This window comes from Macaca fascicularis, chromosome 3, assembly GCF_037993035.2.
Source record: "Macaca fascicularis isolate 582-1 chromosome 3, T2T-MFA8v1.1".
Classification (NCBI taxonomy): domain Eukaryota; kingdom Metazoa; phylum Chordata; class Mammalia; order Primates; family Cercopithecidae; genus Macaca; species Macaca fascicularis.
In genome coordinates, this window is record NC_088377.1 from 20,623,637 (window position 1) to 20,648,846 (window position 25,210).

The window sequence follows — 25,210 nt, forward strand, 5'->3', positions numbered from 1 at the left end:
TTCCTTTTTCCACTGTGACCTGCTTTGGAAGTCTCTACCACTGATTTAAGCCTGCTATGAGAACTCCATTCTTCCAACAGATGATAAAATAATGCTTTCCAAGGTTTATGCATTGTGACTAATATTGTTGGAAGGATCCATTCGAATGTCTTTTACACTCTGATAGAGATACAGGATAAAATTAACATTGGCAATATCTGAAATTGATGTCCATTGCCTATGTATATTTCAAAATGACAAATATCAACTGATGCTACAGAAGAATCATTTTCTGTCAATTGTACAGGAGGATTAATAATGCCTTGATTTATTGGGATGGAATGTGTTTACTTGGAAGGGGTCTGCACATAACTTTCTGAAATAGACATTTTTAGTAAGTAACTAACTGTTCAATAGTTAAGATTGTTGGTTGCTATATATTATAATAATAACTTGTATTTCATTTGTGGTTAAAAAGCCGCTCATTCATTATTGGAAATGTGGAAAACATAGAAACACAAACTAAAGGAAAATAAAACTCAGCCCATTGCCATGTGTCAGACACAGAAGTGTGTTAGATAGACCCCTTCAAGGAAGAATGTAATGCCCAGCTTTGAGGAATGTCACCGTCAGACGGCCTCCACCTGTTCTCTCCTTCAGCAACTGCCTCAGTTTTCAAGCTGAGGTCCTGCTCATCTCAGAACAGCCCCCAGCCAATAACCAGGCAAGGCCAAAGTCAAGGAAGTGATGCAAAGGCCTAGCCATGTCCATCCACTGTGGCCCGCTCTAACAGGCAACCTTTGTTCCTGAGCTCCCACTGGCCTAGTAGAGACTGTCAAGCCTGCATCACAGTCTGATAATTCCTCTTTCTTCCCCTTTCCTTTCATAGGTATAACTCCCCAATAATCCTTCTTTTTTAAATTGAGATAAAAATACACAATATAAAATTTACCATCTTAATCATTTTTAAATGTACAGTTCGGTAGCATTGTCTATTCATTGTTATGCAACAAATCTCCAGAACTTTTTCATTTTGCAAAACTGAAACCCTATATCCATTAAACAATTCTCCATTTCCCATCCTGCCAGCCTCTGTTAACCACTATTCTACTTCCTGTCTCTATGAATTTGACTACTCTAGGTACATCATGTAAGTGGAATCAAACAGCATTTGTCTTTTTGTGACTAACCTATTTCAGTTAGCATAACCTCTTCAAGGTTCATTCATGTTGTAGCATGTATTCAAATTTCCTTTCTTTTTAAGGCTGAATAATATTCCACTGTGTGTCTACACCATATTTTAAAAATCTGTTCATCTGTCCATGGGCACTTTTGTTGCTTTCACCTTTTGGTTATTATAAAGAATGCCTGCTATAAAATTGGGTGTGCAAATCTCTTCAAGACCCTGATTTTAGTTCTTCTGAATATACTCAGAAATTAAATTGTTGGATCATATAGTAATTTTTGATTGCTTGAGAAATTGCCATACTGTTTATCATAGTGGCTGCACCATTTTACATTCTCACCAACAGTGCACGAGGGTTTTGATTTCTCTACATCCTTGTCAACACTTGTTATTTTCTTTTTGTTTCATAGTAGTTATCTTAATGGGGGTAAGGTGATATTTATAATTTTGGTTTTTATTTCTCTAGTGATTAGTGATGTAGAGTATCTTTTCATATGCTTTTTGGCCATTGGCATAACTTCTTTGGAAAAATGTCTATTCAATTTATTTGCCTATTTATTAATTAAGGGTTTTGTCATCGTTGTTAAATTGTAGGAATTCAGAATATTTTAATATTTTCAATATTATCTCTCATCAGATATATGATGATATGGTTTGGCTGTGTTCCCACTCAAATCTCATCTTGAGTTTTGGTTCTCATAATCCCCACATGTCATGGGAGGGACCCAGTAGGAGGTCATTGAATCATGGAGGTGGTTACCTCCATACTGTTCTCATGGTAGTGAGTGGATTCTCATGAGATCTGATAGTTTTATAAGGGGCTTTTTCTCTTTTTCTTGGCACTTCTACTTGTTTCTGCTGTGTGAAGAAGTATGTGTTTACTTCCCCTTCCACCATGATTGTAAGTTTTCTGAGGCTTCCTCAGCCCTGTGGAACTGTGAGACAATTAAACCTCTTTCCTTTATAAATTATCCAGTCTCGATTATGTCTTCAGAGAAGAAATTAATACAATAGATTGGTGCTGGTAGAATGGGGTGCTGCTGTAAAGATACCCGAAAATGTGGAAGTGACTTGGGAACTGGGTAATAGGCAGAGGTTGAAACGGTTTGGAGGGCTCAGGAGAGGATAGGAAAATGTGGTAAAGCTTGGAACTTCCTAGAGGCTTGTTGAATGACTTTGACCAAAATGCTGATAGTAAAATGGAAAACGTCCAGGCTGAGGTAGTCTCGGATCACATGAGAAACTTGTCAGGAACTGCAGTAAAGGTCACTCTTGCTATGTAAAGAGACCGGAGGCATTTTTCCCCCTGCCCTAGAGATCTGAGGAAATTTGAACTTGAGAAAGATGATTTACTGTATCTGGAGTAAGAAACTTCTAAGTGTCAAAGTGTTCAAGAAAAAGCAGAGCATAAAAGTTTGAAAACTTTGCAGGCTGATGATGCAGTAGAAAAGAAAAACCCATTTTCTAAGGAGAAATTCAAGCTGGCTGCAGAAATTTGCATGAGTAATGAGGAGCCAAATGCTAACCACCAAGACAATGGGGAACATGTCTGCAGGGCATGTCAGAGAGCTTTGCAGCAGCCCCTCTTACCACAGACCAGAGGTCTAGGAGGGAAATATGGTCTCCTGGGCCAGGGCCAGGGCCCGCCCCTCTGCTGTGTGCACCCTCCAGACTTGGTGCCCTGCATCCCAGCTGCTCCAACCATGGCTAAAAGGGGCCAAGGTACAGCTCAGACTGGCTTCAAAGGGTGCAAGCCTCAAGACTTGGCAGCTTTGTGGTGTTGAGCCTCTGGGTGCACAGAAGTCGAGGTTTGGGACCCTCCACCTAGATTTCAGAGGATATATGAAAAGGCCTGGATGTCCATGCAGAAGTTTGCTGCAGAGGTGGAACCCTTATGGAGAACCTCAGCTAGGGCAATGTGGAAGGGAAATGTGGGGTTGGAGCCCCCACACGGAGTCACCACTGGGGCACTCCCTCGTGGAGCAGTGAGAAAAGGGCCATCATTCTCCAGACCCCAGAATGGTAGATCCACCAACAGCTTGCACTGTGTACCTGGAAAAGCCACAGACACTCAAAGCTAGCCCATGAAAGCAGCTAGGAGGGGGCCATAACCTGCAAAGCCACAGGAACGTATCTGCTCAAGGCCCTAGAAACCCACCTCTTGTATCAGGATGCCCTGGATGTGAGACATGGCGTCAAAGGAGATCATTTTTAAACTTTAAGGTTTAATGACTGCCCATTGGATTTTGGACTTGCATGAGGCCCTGTAGCTCCTTCATTCTGGCCAATTTCTCCCATTTGGAACAGATGTATTTACCCAATGCCTGTACCTTCATTGTATCTAGGAAGTAACTAACTTGCTTTTAATTTTACAGGCCCACAGGCAGAAGGGACTTACCTTATCTCAGATGAAACTTTGGACTTGGACTTTTCAGTTAATGCTGGCATGAGCTAAGACTTTGGGAGACCATTGAAAAAGCATGATTGTGTTTTGAAACCTGAGGATATGAGATTTGGGAGAGGCCAGGTTGGAATGATATGGTTTGGCTATGTCCCCACTCATCTCATCTTGAATTGTAGTTCTCATAATCCCCATGTGTTGTGGGAGGGACCTGGTAGGAGGTCACTGAATATGGCAGTGGTTACCTCCATGCTGTTCTCATGATAGTGAGTGGATTCTCATGAGAGCTGATCATTTTATAAGGGGCTTTTTCCCTTTTGCTTGGCAATACTACTTGCTGCTGCTATGTGAAGAAGTATGTGCTTCCCCTTCCACAATGATTGTAAGTTTTCTGAGGCCTCCCCAGCTCTGAAGAACTGTGAGTCAATTAAACCTCTTTCCTTTATAAATTACCCAGTCTCGGGTATGTCTTTATTAGCAGTGTGAGAACAGACTAATACATATGATTTGCAAATACTTTTCCCATTCCATATGCTGCCTTTTTACTCTGTGGATTGTATACTTTCATGCACAAAAGTTTTTGATTTTGATGTAGTCCAATTTATTTATATTTGTTTTGTTGTCTGTGCTTTCTAACCAGGAAATTGGGGTCAAAACCAGTGTCAAGTTTTTCCTTTTTTTTTTTCTAATAAGAGTTTTACAGTTTTATGTCTTTCATTTAGGTCTTTGATCCATTGAGTTAATTTTTTGTATATAATGTAAGATAAACATTTAACTTCATTTTTTTGCATGAGGATACTCAATTTGCCCAACACCATTTGTTGAATCCCCAATAATCCTATCACACTCCTAAATTTATCACACTGTCACCGCCCAGAAAACCCAACCAGCACATCTCTGAACTAGAGGTAGCTACTACTAAGATTTTGTATTTACCTATTTCATTCACACACACACACATACACAGACACACACACACACACACACACACTGCTGTATATGCTGCTTTTTAACATAACAATTAATTGTATATGTGTTTCTGTTTCAATAGCTATTTTCAGCACTATCAAGTTTTAAAATTCTGCAGTGAGGCTGGGCATGGTGGCTCACACCTGTAGTCCCAGCACTTTGGGAATTTAGGTGAGTGGATTTCTAGACCAGCCTGGGCAACATGGCAAAATCCTGTCTCTAGAAAAAAAATACAGAAATTAGCCAGGCATGGTGGTACACACCTGTGATCCCAGCCAGGCATGGTGGTGCATGCCTGTGGTCAAAGCTACTTGATGGCTTGAGCCCAGGAGGCGGAGGTTGCAGTGATCTGAGATCGTGCCACTGCACTCCAGCCTAAGCAGCAGAGCCAGACCCTATCTCAAAAGACAAAATAAAACAAAAAACTCTGTATTGACTCATAATGCGGAAGTATCGATATTCACTTAACCAATGCTTTTTAATGGCCATATTTTAGATTCTTATGAAGGTGGTTTCTTAGGTGAATAATTTAATTTGATGTCCTCCAGGGGGATGATTGCTGGAGGATTCTATCTGGCTATCTTGCTCTGCTTCCTCCTTAATGGTCATATATTAAAATATTATTTTATTTTAAAAATTCTATTTCTTGATTGACTTACAAAAAAATTCTATGCTTGAATTATAGGAAAAAAATGTAATAGACTGATTATTCTTTCAATTGTTCTTGTTTTCATCTTCTACTTGCTTATGTAAAATATGCAAAAATAAATATTTTAAGCTTCCATGCCCTACATAAAATAGAATTTGCTAGATGAGACCTAAGAACACACTTAATTCAAGCCTGGTTAGGGGTGAAGCATTTTGTAATTCCCTGAGGCACAAGATTCCCTAGAATGGCAGAGCTATTTGTTGCTACTGTTATTGCATTTGACCTCAACAATGACCAATACTAAGAAGCTCATTCTCATCAAGCTCCAAGCTCTTGTTGTTCTGGAACTCCTAACCCCAGAAACCTACTGATTTCACCGGCTCACAAAACTCTGAAAGATTTCTGACTCCAGGTTAAGAACAACTACAGGTAGAGCAAAGCACAGAAGCCAGGACAACAAGTTTCCCCTTGGCCTGTTACTGGTTCTGTTATTTTAGTTACAGCACTGGAGCATCCTGAGGCTTGTTTTCCCTCATCTCTAAATTTGCAAGAATAATTCCATTCTGCTTAACATTGTTATGAGCTTCGAACAAGAAAATATGGGAAAATAACTTATGAACAGAAGGAAGAATACAAATTTCAGTTGTTATTTTTAATAAGTAGTGAAATGATGCAAGTGGGCAAATAACCAGTGACATCATTGTCCCAGGCTTCTGGGGAAAACAGGAGAGCAGTCAAACTTCAATTTTAATGTGTAAAAAACAACTCACCACAGCTATTCACATATTTGTTAAGTTTAGCTAAGTAAGGCCCCAAAATACTATTCACTGATTGACTGGCTACAGGCTTCTGCCCTGTCAGTAGCAACTCTTTAACTATCATTGAGTATTCACAGCAGCCAGTGTTAAGAGATTCTAGAGTTCTTACACATACACTGATGACCAACTGGTCTAAGTTATGCTTAACCATAATAAGCATAGATTCCAGGCAGTGTTGGCATAATCCCCTGGCAGAATAAGCCAATGCCATTGGTTCCAGGCCATTTGATACTACCTCTGAGTGAAGTCACTGCCACTCAGATGTGAAGAAATTGCAGATTGCCTTGCTTATTGTTGAGAAAAGCTAAAGCCTACATACAAGTCCCAAAGGGCAGAACAAACCTGGGGTTCTACATCTTCCAGCATCCTCAGCCCCCGAAGTATAATGAAACAACTCTATCTGAAGTTTCCTGACCATCTTACCTTCATTGTCTTCACTTGCTCCTCCTCCTTCCTCCACTGCAATCAAATGTGTCTGAAATGAGTAAGCTGCAACTTATTTAAAGCTTCAGTTATGAACACAAAGAGAATATTCACCGTGGTCTCTCTGTATGATTATAAATGCCTGTGTCCCTGCTCTAGTTAAGAAAGGGAGACTCTGTTTTGTGATTCCTGTACTGAAATACCCAAAATATTATATTGTTTAGTCTTTCAATCAAGTGTAACTAAAGAGAGTATAAAGGATCTAGCCTGTTTGCAAAGGAAGGATCAAGGCTACGGAAACAGAAAGTCAACTTGGCATTGCTGATAACTCTGGATACAGCACAGTATCCAATGAGCATCTTAACCGGCTCAAAATCTTCTGGCAGCATTGTCATGGGGACTGTAAATACTAATGTGCTGAAAGAAAAAAGCGACTTCAGTGAAGAAAAAAAATTTGTTGGTGGGGAATTAAGATCAAAGCTTCTATTCTCCAAGCTCCAGTGCTTTAGTGGGTAGACAGAAAGGGAGATAAAGAGGGAATAAATGAAAATGAAAGAAAACCTGTTTTGCATGTAAAGATGTAGCAGTTTTTGTCCAGGTTGCAAGCCTAAATAAGACGAAAAAGATATAGATAGCATCCCTCCTCCCTCACCTCACACACCCATTTGAAACAAGTCAATAATCAATCTCTGAGGTCTCTCAACATAACTGTTACCCAAGAATAATCTTTCCATCCTTTCCTTAGAGTCCATCCTCTCTCACATCATCTCCACAGTCCCCTCCCAATAATCCTCTCACGACCCCAGTCCTGCTCCGGTGACCTTGCCATGCCTTCATACACCTTGGCTATACCAATCCTTTACTTTCTATCCACTCCTTCATCTGCCAGATAGATCCAGCTTCCTTAACACCAAGTACATTTCTTTTGATAAGCTGAACAATGACCCTGATATCATGAAATAAAGAGAACATATTTCTGTTTTTATCTTGTTTGTCCTCATCGTGGTATTTTCCATTGTTGGACACGTCCTTGATTCAGAATCCTTCCTCCTTAGCTTCTAGGATATCAGTCTCTCCTACCTTTATTCCTAATTCTCCTTCTGTTCCCTTTCAGACTCCTTTTCTAGGTTTCCTTCCTGTCAATGTTTAGGTTTCCTAGGCTCTATCTTAAGCCCTTGGCTCTACTCAGTCCACTAACCATCCCTAAGCCAGCTTATCTGTGTATGTGTAGATGGTTGTCCTGTAACTCATGATCCCCTACTGGGCTTCAACCCTGTATATCCAACTTCTCATGTCCTACAGGAGCCTCAGACTCAATGCATCTGAACCCCTTCCAAGCCTGATCCTCCTATATCTCTGTGAATGGCCCTGCTTGTTACTCAGTGGCCATGGCCATACACCTCACAGCCACTCTAAAGACTGTCCTCTCACTTGCCCTTTCTCACCCAGTAGTCACCATCCCATAAATTGTATCTCCTTTATTTGTATCAAAGTCATCTTTTCCTTCCTTCTTCACTGCCATTATTAGTACTCATCATTTTCCTCCAGGTTTAGTGAAATAGCATACTAATTCATCTCCCTGAATGTACTGCGCTGCTCTCCCCTTTCAATCTCTATTCTAGTCACAAGTAGAATAGTGATTAAGAATTTTGAGATTTTAAACTAGGGGTCTGTGAATTCGGAGCACATGCTGGCCATATTTTTTATGGGAAAGTTCTCTAAACTTCAATTTCCTTAATTCTAGAATGAACCTAATAATATTTTTCTTAGAAGTTTGTTAGAAGTATTAAATGAGATGTTATATAAGTAACTCTTAAAACATTGCCATTTGTTTTTAAAATAAATAAATCTTCAATAAATAAAGAAACCCTTCCTCTATTAACATTATCTTACTACAACACGATCATATTAATTATTTTACTTTGTTGATTATAATCCTAAAATTACTTTTCAGAGCACCCAAAATATGTTCAGATTCCTCACTGTAGCTTCCATGAACTTCATAATCTGGCTTCTGCCTACCTTTGGTTTCATCTACTTAACCACCTTCACATGCCTTCTCTTCACCAGACACATGAGACAATTGTGTTTTGCTAAACAACCTGTTGTATCCTCAGCATATCCACATTGCATGCATGTCAGGCATCTGAAGAGGTGAAGACACAGATGAGGTTCTTGTACCTACAGAGTTTATGGCACTAGATTGTAGGGCAAGGGGACACAGTGAAGCCAAAAAACACTTATAAAACAACCTGAAAAAGCTTTGATGTAGCACCATGCAGATGGGGGTACACCGGAGGTATTATTCCCATCCACGTGGAAGAGCCTCCAAATGAGACTGTGGGGAAAGTGAACATTATCTAGGAGCTTTTGAGATTTGATCTGAGTTTTAAAGAATGAATAGGAATCTTCTAAAAAGAAGAAAGACATTCTAAATAGAGGTGAAAGCAATGCGGATATGCTGAGGATACAACAGGGCATTTAGGAAACCGTAGTTTTCCCACCAGTCTGGTGAAGAGGTGGTACATGAGGGCGGTTAAGTAGGTGAAACCAAAGGTAGCCAGAAGCCAAATTATGAAGATCATTGAAGCTGCAATGAGGAGTCTAAGCTTATTTTGGGTGCTCTGAAAAGTAATTTTAGGATTATAATCAATGAAGTAAAATAACTGTACTAGTCCATTCTCATGCTGCTGTAAAGAACTGCCTGAGACTGGATAATTTATAAAGAAAAGAGGTTTAATTGACTCACAGTTCCACAGGACTGGGGAGGCCTCAGGAAACTTACAATCAAGGTGGAAGGGGAAGCAAATATGTTTTTCCTCACATGGGGACAGCAAGGAAAAGTGCCAAGCAAAAGGGGAAAAGTCCATTATAAAACCATCAGATCTGAGAACTCACTATCACAAGAACAGCATGGAAGTAATCACCCCCATGAGTTAATTACCTCCCACCAGGTCCCTCCCATGACATGTAGGGATTATGGGAACTACAGTTCAAGATGAGATTTGTGTGGGAACACAGCCAAATCATATCAATAACTAATCAGATATGTACTGTAATAAAGGAACATTAATAGAGGAAGAGTTTCTTTATTGACTGAGGATTTATTTTTAAAATAAATATTTAAAAATATTTTAAAACAGGCAATGTTTTAAGAAGTATTTATATATCATCTCATTTACTTCTTCTAATAAACCTCTGAGAAAGGTATTTTTAGGTTCATTCTAGAGTTAAGGAAACTGAATTTTAAAGAACTTTCCGATAAAAAAAATATGGCCAGTATGTGGTCAGAATTCACAGACTTCTAGTTCAAAACATTGAAATTCTTAATTTCAGTACAAGTATGACAAAGGAAAGGAAAAAAAGAAGGAATGAAGTGAGAAGGTAAGAATAAATGAAAGAAGAAAAAACAAAGCTGTTACTTACTATGGTAAAGTTCCAGGATCTTTTTTCTTCAGCTTCTAAGAACTCACAGATTCCCATTTTCCTCCATCAAGAGCTGCTGTAACCTCCCATAGAGAGAGTTCCTGCCATCATTTCCCTGCACGCAGTCTCCCAGGCAGCTCTGCTTCTGTGCTTTCTATTCAATGGAACCCCTGCCTCCAGCTCTGTTTAATCCACCTTCATCTGCAGCTCGTCACCCTTACAAATAACCCTTTATTAGTTCGAGAAAGATTTATTCCTTTGAGTTTTTATGGTGCCCTTACAATGAGGAGAACAAAAAGACAACATGTGAAAGGAACTAGAAGGAGGAATTTGTGCTTGTATTATTCCTCTGTAGTAACTCAGGGATTGATTGAACAAATATAGTTTGAGCACCTGCTCCTTGCCCAACAGAGCCTTATGATCAAGAAATACAATCGTTGACAAACGAGGAAGCTGGGTTGGCAATAAACTCACAAATTAGTGGATTCTTTCATTTATCTTGTGTGTATGTGTGTGTGTGTGTGTGTGTGTGTGTGCCTACTGCATGCTAGGCACTTTTCTAGGTGCTGGGAAGATAACAGGGGCCAAAACAGAAAAAGTTCCTGCTCTCAAGGAGGTGATACTTTAGTAAAGAAAGCAGACAATAAACACCTGGGTTGCTCTAAGGGTAAAAGCATGGAAAGGAGCGAGTATGGCCACTGGGAGATTAATTATCTGCTTGAGACTCTTCAATCAAGAGGTGATTGGACATTTCTTGGAGTGGGGTGGTAATGGTGGTGAAAATTATTGAGTTCTGTAGAGCCAGCTGGATCTGCTAACAGATTAGACATGAGATATTAAAAAGAAAAATGGCTGACTTTTATTATTTTTTTCTATATTTGTTTAAGGGATGAAGTATCACTTGGTTACACAGGTGTCTGGAACTCCTGGCCTCCAGTGACCCTCCCACCTCAGCTTCCTGAGTAGCTGGAATTACAGGCACGAGCCACCATGCCCCACAAAAATGGGCCAGTTCTGACACCAATGATTTTGCGTGTATACCTAGAGAAAAGGAGTTAGTTGCTTTTGTTTGAGTTGAGAAAGTCAGTAGAAAAAGTGGGCTTTTTTTCAATGAAATAAGAAGCAAGATCAAAATCTGAAAGTAGAGAATGGAGAGGAAATGCTAGAGGTTGAGAGAAGAAAATTAAATGTATGGAAGAGCATTTCATTAGTTATTTTCTTTGTGGTCTGAAGGTGAGAGAAAGATGAGAGATACTATTTGATTTTAGATTTTGGATGTTCAAGATACCTAGAAATAATGACAGCAAACATTTATATACTAATTCCCACAAGTCAGGCCCCATTCTAAGTGACTTGTATATATTATTTTATTTAATCCACACAACAACTCTTTGAGGTAGGGTCTATTGTTAACTCCATTTTTGTTGTTGTTGTTGTTTGTTTGTTTGAAACGGAGTCTCGCTCTGTCGCCCAGGCTGCAGTGCAGTGGCGCAATTCCAGCTTACTACCAGCTCGGCTTCCTGGGTTCCCGCCATTCTCCTGCCTCAGCCTCCCAAGTAGCTGGGACTACAGGCACCCACCACCACTCCTGGCTAATTTTTTGTGTTTCTAGGGAAGACAGGGTTTCACAGTGTTAGCCAGGATGGTCTCAATCTCCTAACTTCGTGATCTGCCCACCTTGGCCTCCCAAAGTGCTGGGATTACAGGCGTGATCCACCGCGCCCGGCCCTGTTACCTCCATTTTACAGATGAGAAATACGAAGCACATAGACGGCAAGTAATCTGTACTGATCACGTAAGTTGGCTGATGAAGACATGACTTGAACTCAGGCATCATGATTGTAGGGTCTGTTCTCTTTCCTACCCCCCTGTTCTATACATAAGTATGCAGATGAATGAGCACGGACTTAACAACTGTGCAGAAAAGGCCAAAGATATCACCAGGGGAACATCAGCATTTAAATGATATTTAAAGCCAAACGGCTAGATGAAATTATGTAGAGAGTGAATATAGGCGGAGGAGAGATTCCTGTGTTAAGCTCCCCAGTGTTTAGAGGCAGTAACATGGGGAAGATTCAGCAAACGAGCTAAGAAGGATGGCGGTGGAGGGAGGACACGAAGAGAACCAAGAGGATGTGGTGTCTCAGAGTTCATGTGTGAAAGTGTCTCCCCTAAAACCTCAACCTTCCAGAGAAGTCTAAGGGTGAGGACTTCACACAAGATGAGCAAGAACCAATTTCTTCTGGGGCGATGTTGAACCTGGAAATGAAAGCCAATCTTTCTTGGAAGACCTGGCTTGCAGAAATGTCAATCTTCGTTTCAAGCCATGGGAGAATGAGAAGCAAGACTTTAGGGAAAGAGAATAAAATAGATGTGCAGAAATAACAGAGTGAGAAAGTCTTCAGGGTGTCGCTAGGCCTAAATGCAGGCATCCCTGATTCCCAGACCTTGGATTGCAAGAGACTCCTTAATATCTTCCCATGCCCACTTTTGCTTCACATAGTTTGAATGTGGCTTCCATTACATACAGATACAAGACTTCAAATCCAACCTCTACAATGACTGGCCTTATGAATAAGCAGAAGAGGCACTAACAATATGATGTGTAGGATTCTGGGAAGAGCACCTTCTTGAACAGACATCTTCCCTGGTCCGCCAGCTGTGGTTTATGAAATTCCACAATGAAGATGAAATGGAATCACCATTTACAGAGTACTTTCCAGATGTCTAACCCTAAGCTAGGTACTTTTAAAATATTATTTAATTTAGATAATCAACCCTTTGGACTAGAGAAAAAGCTGCTTCTTCGAGAGTCCTTGGAAGAAATGCCTCTTCTATATAAGTAGGTTCAAAATATTGTATATGTCTTTGCCCCACTGTAATACTGGAGCAATATTAATTACAAGTAGGCTGGGCATGGTGGTTTATGCCTGTAATCCCAGTGCTTTGGGGGAGCCAAAGCAGGAGGATCACTCAAAACCAGGAGTTCGAGATGAGCTTGGGCAGCAAAGCAAGACCCCATCTCTACCAAAAAAAATCATACAAATACAATATTTAGAAATGTCAAAAATATAATTGAATGAGAAGAAATCAGTGAGACAAGGAAATGTGAATTATCAAACTGGAGACTGAAACATTGGAAACAAGATTAGGGACAGAGGACAGAGGGCTAGGAGTAAAGTGAAAGCCACAAAGAAGACAATAGCAGGCAGAAGTAAATCAGGTGTAAAAAGAAAAGGCAAGAAAGCTGTAGGCAGCTGTTGAAAGAAACATGAGCAGACTAATAGAAACCGTCTGGAAAAGAGAAAGACTTGCTCATGGAAATGCCTATTAAGAGAATTAATTATTGCTCAATATGTCAGACAGGCATTCTCAACTGGATTATAAGGTTTGAAGAGATTACACAGAAAGGAACAAATGTCCTTAGTTATCACGAGTTCAAAAAAGAGGATCTGCCTGGATTCAGATTAGAAGCAAGAGCAGAAGAAGAATGTGACATGAAAAATAAATGTCTGTGAAAGCCAGTTCTCTATTCCATGGAAAGCTTTCTATTTCTAGCTGGTATAAATAACAGGATGTTATACTTATAATTGAGCTACCAAAACACAGAGATATCTAATGCATATAATGTGTGTTTGTGTGTGTGCGTATATATATATTTATATATTATATATTAATATTATATATATTATAATATATAATTAATATATATAATATTAATTATATAATTATAATTATATATATAATTATATATGTATCTGATTTGGTAACTAAATTTGGTATATAAATATAATATAATATATATAATATTAATATAATATTATATAATATTAATATAATATATTAATATTAATATTATAATATAATATATAATCATATATTATAATATATAATTATATGTAATATAATTATATGTAAATAATTATATATTATATTACATATAATTATATATTATAATATTAATATAATTATATGTAATATTATATATAATACATAACATATATTACATATAATAATGTTATATATAATTTATATTATAATATTAATATAATATATAGTATTATATAATATATAATATATTTTATTCTATATAATACTATATATTATATATAATAATATAATATAATATATAATATATGTAATTATATTGTATTTATATATTATAATTATATATGTATCTGATTTGGTAACTAAATTATGTATATTACACATGTAATATGTTCTACCAAGCATATTGTTAAGAAAGGATTATGGGAAGGATTTAAGGTCAAGGTGACAAGGTTGCCATTTGGTGTGAAGAAATTCTTAGCAGAGTTCATTGCAGTGGGAAGAATCAATGTACAACCTTTACAATAATACCACTTTTAGAAACAGGAAACCTACCCAATACTTTGAGTGTTTGTTCTACAATTTTTCCTTTCCCAGCATTCAGGGTCCTATCTGCTTACTATCTGTGATATCTGCTAACAACCTATGGAATGTTCATTCAATTTTTTGAAGCTCAAATCTGCCCTCCCACTTGTACTTTCCCATCTCAGTCTCATTAGAGTTCTCCCTCAAGCAATTCTCTAATCAGCGTGTGTGTATAGAAAGACTATTTCTGAATGAAAGAGATTGTAATGCTTTTAAAAATGGTAGGTTCAAATGCCACTTGAACGCTTTAAAATGTTGACCCTTATCACAGACACAAAAAGAATGCTAAACTTGGAAGGAATCTGGGCATCATCTGGTACGCAATGTTCATTTTGTTCACAAATAAACTAAGACCCAGATAGACCAGAGACTGGACCAAGGCCACACTGAACAGATCACACAACTGGAAAGAGATCAGAGGTGTTCCACTCCCAGCTCCAACTTCCTTTAAAATATACCTTCTTGGACTTTTTAAAAACTTATATAAACTCCTGACAGCATTTGAATCTAGACACGAATAGCTAAAATAAAGGGGACTACTAAAAAGGCAGCGAATTAAGTCAAGAATCTCAACCACACATACCATTTTTTCTCACAGAAACTATTAGCAATTCAATGAAAGTTGGAAGGGGAGGGAAAATTGTAAATAGAAAAGAATACTCTATAATTAAAGTTTTTTGTTCTAGTTATCTATGTACCACATGGATGATTACCATAAAGTTATCAAAACATTCCATTCATTATACGTTCACCAAAAATAACTCTGGAAAAAAAATAGAATCCTGGAGGGATTGGTTACAGGCAGAGGGTAATCACTTGAGGGTGTCCTGGTCCTTTTTCAGTGTAAGCATTGGCAGCAGAATACAAACACGTCTTCATCCAAAACCAATAAACAAAAAACCCATAAGGCTGGTTGGACAGGTAGGGCAGAATGGTGAATGTTCTATATTAAATTCAAAAACTGTTTTAAACCGAAAAGGAGGTTTCTTACAATATGAAAATGGAAGCACTGATTACATAGTGAAACGAAATAGAATTTTTTTTTTCTTTTTTTCTGAGACAAGATCTCACTCTGTCACCTAGGCTAGAGTGCAGTGGCACCATCTTGGCTCACTGCAACCTCCACCTCCTGCGTTTCAGTGAATCTCCTGCCTCAGCCTCCTGAATAGCTGGGACTACAGGTGCCCACAACCACACCCAGCTAATTTTTGTTTTTGTTTTTGTTTTTGAGAAGAAGTCTTGCTCTTGTCCCCCAGGCTGGAGTGCAGTGGCGCAATCTCAGCTCACAGCAACCTCCGTCTCCTGCGTTTCAGGGATTCTCCTGCCTCAGCCTCCTGAGTAGCTGGGATTACAGGCATCCGCCACCAAGCTCAGCTAATTTTTATACTTTTAGTAGAGACGGGTTTTTGCTATGTTGACCAGGGTGGTCTCAAACTCCTGACCTCAAGTGGTCTGCCTGACTCGGCCTCCCAAAGTGCTGGGATTACAGGCATGAGCAACCACGCCTGGTCAAAATAGGTCTCACTCAAATCTCCCAAGGTTCAGGAAGGTGCTTGCCCTGTCCGGATCTAGCACCTCCTTCCTGTAGATGATGCAGTACTAGGGAAAAAGAAGACATCCACTGATTGCTGTGAGGTCCAGAAATTCAGGTGAGGTCTCTTTCATGGCAGGGAAGAGAATGTGTAAAGACAAGTTACTCCGTGTAGGAAGAAGGGTAAGATATGAAGCCTGCAGGCCTGTGGGAGAACGGAGAATCCAGCAAAAACCCAGCTAAGTCAGGTACCAACAGATACTGAGGACTGGGCCATTCCCAGACACAAATCAGATGAGCAGGCCAGTGGTAATTAGCATCCCTGCCCAGGGATCTGAGAAACCAGCAAGGCTCAGATAAGCAGCTTGATTCTGTCTTAAAGAACTTTGATGAGACAACCTAAGGCCTTCACTTAACCTGGACTGCCAGGGAATATGAGTCATTTGTTTCAACCCTAAGCCATTTTAATACAGTGACAGATGAAACTAAAGAAAATGTGCTGCCTGCCCAGAGAAGCAGAAACAATAGGCCTGCTCGCTTTTCAGGGTATTAACCTTGAGGGGAGAAAACTGGCTTTGAGGACAGAGGAAGGAAGCAACAGCCTCCCAGGCATTAAAAAGATTAAGGGAATTAGTACTGGACTGGAGCAGAGAGGAAATTATTTGCCTGTCTCAGAGAGGACATTTCTGTTGTTATTGCCCCTATAAACTATCTTCACCCTCAGCCCTAAACCGGGCAGGGCTGATAGGATTTGTTGAGGTCATATATCAAGTTAGTCTTGCTGAGAAAACTCCAGGGGGAGGCCTGGGGCCAAGGAGTGCCCTGAAATTTATCTAAGTGACAGGATACTCAAAGCAGCAAATGGAGCGCTTGCTTGCCCCTATGGACATCACAGCCAAAACTATGCTAATTAGAGGAAGGTCTCTACCTTAGTTCCAGGGAAGAAGAAAGGATCCCCAGGGTTAGCCAATGACCACCTAGAATCCTTATAAACCAGGTTTGAACTTAGGTGAAAATGAAAGAAAAGGTCTTGTCATGAATATAATCAGAAGTTCAGAGATTTCCAGCAATGTCAGGAGAAAACATGAGAGCTGTAAGGTTGCACACCTGCCCTATTCATCGTATTGCAAAGATCAAGATTATACAAGTATTACAAAAGCAAGGAAGCTGTCTACTTAGCTATAAGGGGAGAAGATGTGCAAAGACATTCAGCCGCTGGGCAAATGCTGAGGATGTCTGAGGGTCCTTCAGGAGCCCCTCTCCAGCCTGTGCAGCCACCCATTTATCACCCTAAGGGCGCAGAGACATGAATAATGCCGAGCAAAGTCACAGACACACTCACCCACTCTCTGTGTAACACAGTCGGCTTTAACACATCACAGCCAAACACATTCTACTTGCTTAAACAATAGCTCTTTGGGGTTCATAGCATGCTCATCGTCTTCACATGAACCAAAAACAGCCCTTTGTCCTCCCCACTGCCCACCAATTATTTCAGTCTCCAGTTGTGTTTCCCAGGAAACAGACTCTAAAGCAGAATGTGGCATCCAGACACTCTACTGAGAAGAGCCCTTGCGTTCAACACCTAAGGGAGGGAGAAAAAGGGAGCAGGATTTAGCAGGAAAATGCTGAGTCATGATGCTGACTCAACGACAGCTTCAACCAACTCCAGGGCCAGCTCCAAAGTCCTGCCCCTTCAGGGTCGTCCTGAGTTGGGCCAGGATGGCCAAGATTTTATACCTTCACTGAGCAGTCCCTGGATCTGGACCACTCCAGAAATGAGTGCACCTTTGGGCAAGGCGGCTCACTGTAGCTCAGGCAGTCCCCGAGGAGCTGATGGCTGAAGGCTGATGCCAATAGCACTCCCAACAGCCGGGCAACAGTTCTTTCCTTAAAGCGGGATATGGACCACACAGCACAGCGTCTGCCAAATGTTCTACATGCATTTTCTAAATATTCACTAAACTTCAGAAAAACATAGGTGGAATTGAAGTTTGAACCTCCCAACCTTTTTCAATGCAGAAACCATAACACGAAAAGAAACATTTCTAAGTGTGAAAAATGCTTTGATACCTAGCACCCTGAAGAATTAAAGTAACAACAGCCTCTAGTATTGCAATGCTGGAACAAAGATAGAAAAGTTCCTCTGTTTTAAAACAGCCTCTCCTCTCTGTCTCCTTGTGAGAAAGGTTTATGAGTTTCAATCGGTCAGTGACTCCTTGTTGAGGGCCTGCTATGTGCTCAGCATTCCACTAGATTCAGCTAGGCAGGATGCCAGAGAAATACATAACGCGGTCTCTAACTGAGGATGGTACGGTCTAGATGGGAAGGAGAATAAAACACCCAAGAGGATAGGAGAGCATCTTTTTGCTCAATTGCATGCTCCTGGGAGCTTTAGGTATCATGCTCTAGCAAAAAGAGCACAGGAAACTCAGCTCAGACCCTGACTTCTTAATTACTGTATGAAGCTGGTCACTTTATTGATGTGAGGTTGTTCAAGACATCTATGTCTCTGAGATCAGTTTCCTCATCTTTAAAATGGATCTACTATACCTAGCTTACAGATATGAAAATGAAACGAGGCAAGGGTTGTAAACATACGTTGTACATCTTAAGAAACAATGAACATGCTTGCTGCTCTCTTCATACCCAACTCTCAGTGTGTCAGAGAAGAGACAGAAAAACTGATGAGAGTTGGAGAAGTCAGAGATTTAAGGGTAGGGGTCTTCCGGCAAGGCCTTGAGGTCTTGAGCCTTTCAGCAAGGCCTGCAAGCTGGCAACGTTCTGCCTACCCAACATGCTCATAGTCCCTGTGGCCTGTCCTGCACAATGTTAAATTTGTGTTTACTTTGAATTCCTTCAGGAGGGGCGCATCATGCCTAATGTCTGTCTGCACAGCCCAGTGAGCAGAGAGCAGCAGGAACGGAGCTTGGGGTGAAAGACTTTATATTCTTGAATCTGCTGCAGCCCAGGAGAAACACACAGCAGAGGAACTACAGGTTGTCTCAAGGAAGTCACGAGGAGCTTCCTATAAGGATATGCATCTGTATAGGAGGGTTTAAGCAAGCTGGAAACAAGCCTGGATTGGAGGCCGTCAAAAGGCGAGGTTTCTTTTTGTGATGGATTAGCTTACTAATTTTTATCTAGGAGGCAGGCAGGAAGGTGAAATTGAGGTTTGAGGTGTCACGGGCAAAGGAGCAGACAGAAGGAGGGATCTTTAGCCTTTTTCCTGTTAGCAGTGTGGCCTTATCTCTGTCTTGTCCCAAGCCTGGTCACCGTGTAGCCCTGTCTCAACAGGGTGTCTACTCTGTGAGCATGTTTATGATCCATTGGGAAGATCACGGACCATTTTGATGTCTGATGTCTCAGCAAATGCATACATCTGCAAACTTCCTGGCTGCATTAGCTGTCTGAGTTTGCTAGCCTACCTTCATTGAGGTGGGATAATTTGTGAGTTAAGAGGTATAGGTTGAGAGAGGCCTAATTCTGACAGGGAAAGATGATACAGAGTGGAGTCTTAATGGATGAGTAAGAATGTAGCAAGCATTCTCTACAACAGAGATCATCAAAGTACGGCACCAGACAAGCATCATCTGCATCACCTGTGGACTCCTTAGAAATGCAGATTCTCCGTCTTCATCCCTCACCTACTAAGTCAGAAACCCTGGGGATAATGCCCAGCCATCTGTGGTTTACAAGACTTCCCAGTGATGCTGATCAGGCTAGAGTGAGAACCGCAGCCTTGAAGTAGGTGAGAAGGCTCACAAGTGCAGCTATAAGCAGCTCAGTGCAGCTAATAAATACTAGTGTGATTAGGAAGGGCTTTAAGGGAGAAAAGGGTGTTGAATTAGGCCTTTCAAGAGGTGGAAAAGTAGGTAGGTGTGAAGAGGAGGAGGAGGAGAGGCCGCCATAGATACAAAAACAGCATGAGCAGATGCTCTTGCCTCTGACTTAATTCTTAGCTTGGGACTTGAAGTCCAAAGATTGCAGTGCACTGAGGTTAGAATGACAAAAATATATAAGATAAGACCAAGGGTGCATTATTCTGGATTTTCAACTAAAATGAAGACTTAATGAGGAACTTTCCCAACATTAGTCTGAAGTAGTGAAAAATGCTTCAAGCAGTCCATCCGGAAGTTAGAAGTTATCAGTCAGATAATTATAGTAATTGAAAGAGATATTTTAGAGCCAAATTAAAGAGGATGTAAAAGTTACATTAATTGTCTAGAAGGCAGCCTTTGTATTGAATATGATAACACAACCTCAGCTATAAGCTTTTAGTGAAATTAAATCTCATCACGCCTAGCCAAACTTGTGACTTTCCCATATGAAGGAGTGGAACCCAACTTCCGGAAAAAATTGCTGCAACACCCACTTGCCAAGGTCTTACAAGAGGGGGACGTGACATGGAGGCTAAAAGGAACAAAACCATGATCCTAGTGAAGAAAAGACAATCTCCTTGATTTTGGACTTAATGAAATTACATGTTAACCAATTGAATCATTTCAAATCCAAGATGAGGATGTTTCAACTAGTCTTTTCATTTATCCTGGGTTGGTTTGGTTTTGTTTTTCAGAATTGATTGAGTTGCTTTTACCTTTCCTTGCCACAGGAATGCACCTGACCAATTATTCATCTTGTCTACTCCTTTGACGTGGATGAGTTTGTGTTCTGTAAACATCTTCCCAGATTGTTTTCTGGACCTTGGAATTCTGTTGAGAGTGCATGACTGATTTGCATGCTTCTGTATCCTCCCTGGCTCCATACCTCATGCAGATGTTGCCATTTATGCTTTAGCTTTTTCAGCTCCCTTTATAGCATGAAGTAGTTTCTTCATGTTCCTCTAATTGCACCCTGTGAAATTATCTATCCACATACTCACTGGCAAAAAGCAATAGCAGATGGCTTTAAAATGGAAATAGGAGTTCTTCTGGAACCTTAAAGGGAAAGATGGTGTGCAGGGAGTGGATTAATGTGCATTTCACAGTTTTAGTTCCCATTAAGAAAACTTGACTCCATCAAATCAGATACTGACTTGACAAAACTATTCATTCTGTGATGGTTGACTTGCCCTTCTTCAACAGTGACATAAGTGTCTGACTTCAGGGAAATAGAGCATTTTCTTTCCTCGCTGATGAGAAAACTATTCAAATGCATGGCCATAATATTTATTTAATTAGATTTCTGAAATCTTTCTATGGAGAAGTAAATGCAAGCCCTCCCTCTTTCCTCTTTAGACCTATAATAAAAGAAAGCTGACTTGCAGTAGTAAAATATTTTAATGTGATTTCAGTCTTCCAAAAACTGAAATTTGGAAAACACAAATTTAAGAGAAGCCTCCTATAAACTATACTGTTATTTTAATCAGCTCTTCTATTCACTTTTCTTTTTTTATTTGCCAGCTTTCCTTTTAATTGTATCATAATAACTGTCTAGACTCTGTTCTCAACTGTGATGGATTGTAGGAGACTTTGTATAAATGATGCTAGAAAAAAATAAATTAACGGTACTGTCCATTACAGTACTGTGCATTAAAGCTAGGATCAGAAAAAGCACTGACTACTTACATACCAGCTAAGATGACCTACTGTCCATTTTCTTAAAGGTTAGCGCTTGTTTGAAGGCTTATATCTACCTTCCTATCAAAATGCAAGTATATAACTAAAGTGCTTCTGCACAGCCAAGGAAACTATCGTCAGAGTCAACAGACAACCTACAGAATGGGAGAAAACTTTTAATCTATCCATCTGACAAAAGCCTAATATCCACAGTCTACACGGAACTTAAACAAATTTCCAAGAAAAAAAAAACCATTAAAAATTGGGCAAAGGACAGGAACAGACACTTCTCAAAAGAAGACATTCATACAGCCAACAAACATATGAGAAAAAGCTCAATATTACTGATCATTAGAAAAGTGTAAATCAAAATCACAATGAGATACCATCTCATGCCAGTCAGAATGACAATTATTGAAATGTCAAAAAAAAAAAAAAGATGCTGCTGATGTTGCAGAGAAAAAGAAATGCCTTTACATTGTTGATGGCAATATAAATGAGTTCAACCATTGTGGAAGACAGTGTAACAATTCCTCAAAGACCTAAAGGAGGAGATACCATTTGACCCAGCAATCCCATTCCAAGGTACATACCCAAAGGAATATAAGTCATTCTATTATAAAGATACATGCACTCATATGTTCACTGCAGCACTATTCACAATAGCAAAAACATGAAATCAACCCAAATGCCCATCACTGACAGGTTGGTTAAAGAAAATATGGTACATATACACCATGGAATACTATGCAGCCATAAAAAAGAATGAGATCATGTCCTTTGCAGGGACATGGATGGAGTTGGAAGCCATTACCCTCAGCAAACTAACACAGGAACAAAAACCAAACACTGCATATTCTCCCTTATAAGTGTGAGCTGAACGATGAAAACGCATGGATACATAGAGGGAAACAACACACACTGGGGCCTGTGAGGGGGAACAAGGGAAGGTAGAACATCAGGAAGAATAGCTAATGGTTGCTGGGCTTAATACCTAGGTCATGGGTTGATCTGTGCAGCAAACCACCATAGCATACATTCATCTATGTAACAAATCTGCACATCCCGCACATGTACTCTAGAACTTAAAATAAAGGTTGAAGAAAAAATGCAATTATAAAAAGTAATGACTTACAACAATAAGTATGTTTCTGTGTTCCTATTTAACATATTGTTTTATACTAGATGCAAAAGCTTCATGATAATCTTCATTTAGTGTTAAGTTACAGCTATGATTATAATTGTATCTGGGACTGGTCTTATGAGTTTTGAACCTTGGCAGTTTCTGGAATCACAGAAGTTCTGACTTCTTCTGTGATTCCAGGAACTGCCAAGATTCAAAGTCACAGTTATTTAGGATTTACTTAAAGCAACAACAACAATAACAATGAAAACATATTATATCAGAAGCAACTCTTCTGGGCTGATATTTAGTCAGTAGGTACTGGTATAGTCATAATGAAATACTTTCCAGCAGGTTAATCAGCTTATGCCCTGAGCCTCCCCAAACCCAGTGCCCTTCCACTCTACCTGGGCTGTCTCAGTACCTCCTCCAGTGACTCTATCTCTTAATGACTTGGCAATGAAAGAACGGTTAATACTTGGCTCATTAAGGAAGCTCTAACCATAGAATGGTCTGCCTGGCTACTACTGATTGATTAGTATATATGTCAGAAACATTTTAACGTCCTTCTGATTACATCTTATCAGTTACCATCTCAGTTAACATCTTAGTAGCAATATATTGGTTCCTTCTCCCATTGCTATAAAGAACTACCCGAGACTGGGTAATTTATGAACAAAAGAGGTTTAACTGGCTCACAGTTCTGCATTTTACACAGAAAACATGACTGAGAAGTCCTTAAGAAACTTTCAATCATGGTGGAAGGTGAAGAGGAAGGAGTTACATCTTACATGGCTGGAGCAGGAGGAAGTGGGGTCGGGGAGGTGCTACACACTTTTAAACAACCAGATCTCATGAGAACTCACTCACTATCACGAGAACAGCAAGGGGGAAGTCCACCCCCATGATCCAATCACCTCTCACCAGACCCCTCCTCCAACACTGGGGATTACAATTCAGCATGAGATTTGGGCAGGGACACAAATCCAAACCATATCAATCAGTACCCTTGTGATAGTAAAGCCAGGTAGGACTGGGTCTCAGAACAACCTCTGGATGAGTGGAAAGGGATAAAAAGGAGGAAGAGTAAGCCATGAGGAGGGGGAAAAATAGGATGGATGGTAGGGGGCTATTAATTGGAGGCTTCAGAAGACTGTTGTAATGCAAGACCTCTACTTCACAATTTCCTTTCAGGTCAACCTTATGAATGCCAATTACCTAATTGCTGTATTGGATTTTTCTCTGAGACAAGCTGATTTACTGTGTTCTGCAATATGGTCAGACATATTCAGCCTCTGAAGTTAAAAGCTGGTGATATTCAAGGGTGAGAAGGGTTCTGCCTACAAACATACATATATCTAGTAGATGCTTTGCCCCACCCAGATCTCCTTTGGTGTGCATCTGGGCACCCATCTCCAAGCTGTCCTAAGTGTGGGTTTTCGGTGGCTCATGGATGCACCGTCTTCTGGATAATTGGCCTTGGCCACGGAGAGCCCCTTTTCCTGGACATAGCTGAGACCTAAGCTTCCATCATCATTGGAATAGCTGCAGCTAAGGACTGATGATGCGGCCAGCCTCTTTGCAGGTTAATTTTGTGCACCACTCACACTCCAGAGTTACCAACGGCGTCAGGCTGAAGTCACAAGTCAGCTATAACCACACCTTTGCTTAGTTTCTTCTCCTGTGTCATCCTGCTTGTGTCATGTCCTTAGAGATGTATTTAAAAATCTATGCATCAGGCTGCACTTTTAGGGAACCCAATGCATTTTTTCAAAACACAGAAATTGAAAACACTTTTCTTTCTAAATATACATGGCAAAAAAATTGTATTAATATAGTTTGGATATATGTCCCCTCTAAATCTCATGCTGAATTGTAATCCCCAATGTTGGAGGTGGGGCCTAGTGGGAGGTGACTGGATCATGGAGGCAGATTTCTCATGAATGGCTTAGCACTATCTCCTTGATGCTGTCCTCGCCATAGTGAATAAGTTCTCACGAGATCTGGTCATTTAAAAGCCTGTGGCACCTCCCTCCACCACACTCTTTCTTGCTCCTGCTTTTGCTATGTGTTGTGCAAGCTCCCATTTTGCCTCCCATCATGAGTAAAAGCTCCCTGAGGTCTCTCGAGAAGCCAAGCAGATGCCGGCATCATGCCTCCTGTACAACCTGCAGAACCCTAAGACAATTAAACTTCCTTTCTTTATAAATTACCCAGACTCAGCTATTTTAAAGAGATTGCAAGCAAACCTCTACTCCACAATTCCCTTTTAGGTCAATTGTATCAATGCCAATTACCTAATTCTAGGATTTTCTCTGAGACAAGACGATTTACTGTGTTCTGCAATGCGATCAGACATCTGAAGTTAAAACCTGGGATATCCATGTGTGGGATATTCATAAGTACTGTTCTAGCAATGCAAGAGCAGCCTAATACACATATGGACAATATTCAGACCTCTTACCAAACAAATTCGAGAGACATCACTACTGTGTAGCTTTGATTTTCTACAAATTATGCTAACTAGGAATCTAAAATAAATTGAATGCTGTGGCTCCATTGGCGCAATCGGTTAGCAGGCGGTACTTACAAAATGAATTGAAGCTCTGCATTTCTTTTCTGTCACAATACCTTTTGTGAGGGAGGAGGCATGGAATTTCATGGTTGAAATTTATTCTTTCCATTATGCTTTCCCTACCTCTGAAAGAGGTATTATCCTGCACAAATAAATATT

General features: G+C 40.0%; 1 long non-coding RNA gene across 1 annotated transcript in view; it reads right to left on the reverse strand.

Annotated features, from left to right (window-relative positions):
* Nucleotides 1–25,210, reverse strand: part of LOC102115465 (uncharacterized) — a 289,733-nt gene that overhangs the window by 48,963 nt on the left and 215,560 nt on the right. Inside the window, exon 8 of the long non-coding RNA XR_012432083.1 lies at nucleotides 25,067–25,193. This is a non-coding gene — a long non-coding RNA (uncharacterized lncRNA). The remainder of the gene's footprint in view (nucleotides 1–25,066; nucleotides 25,194–25,210) is intronic.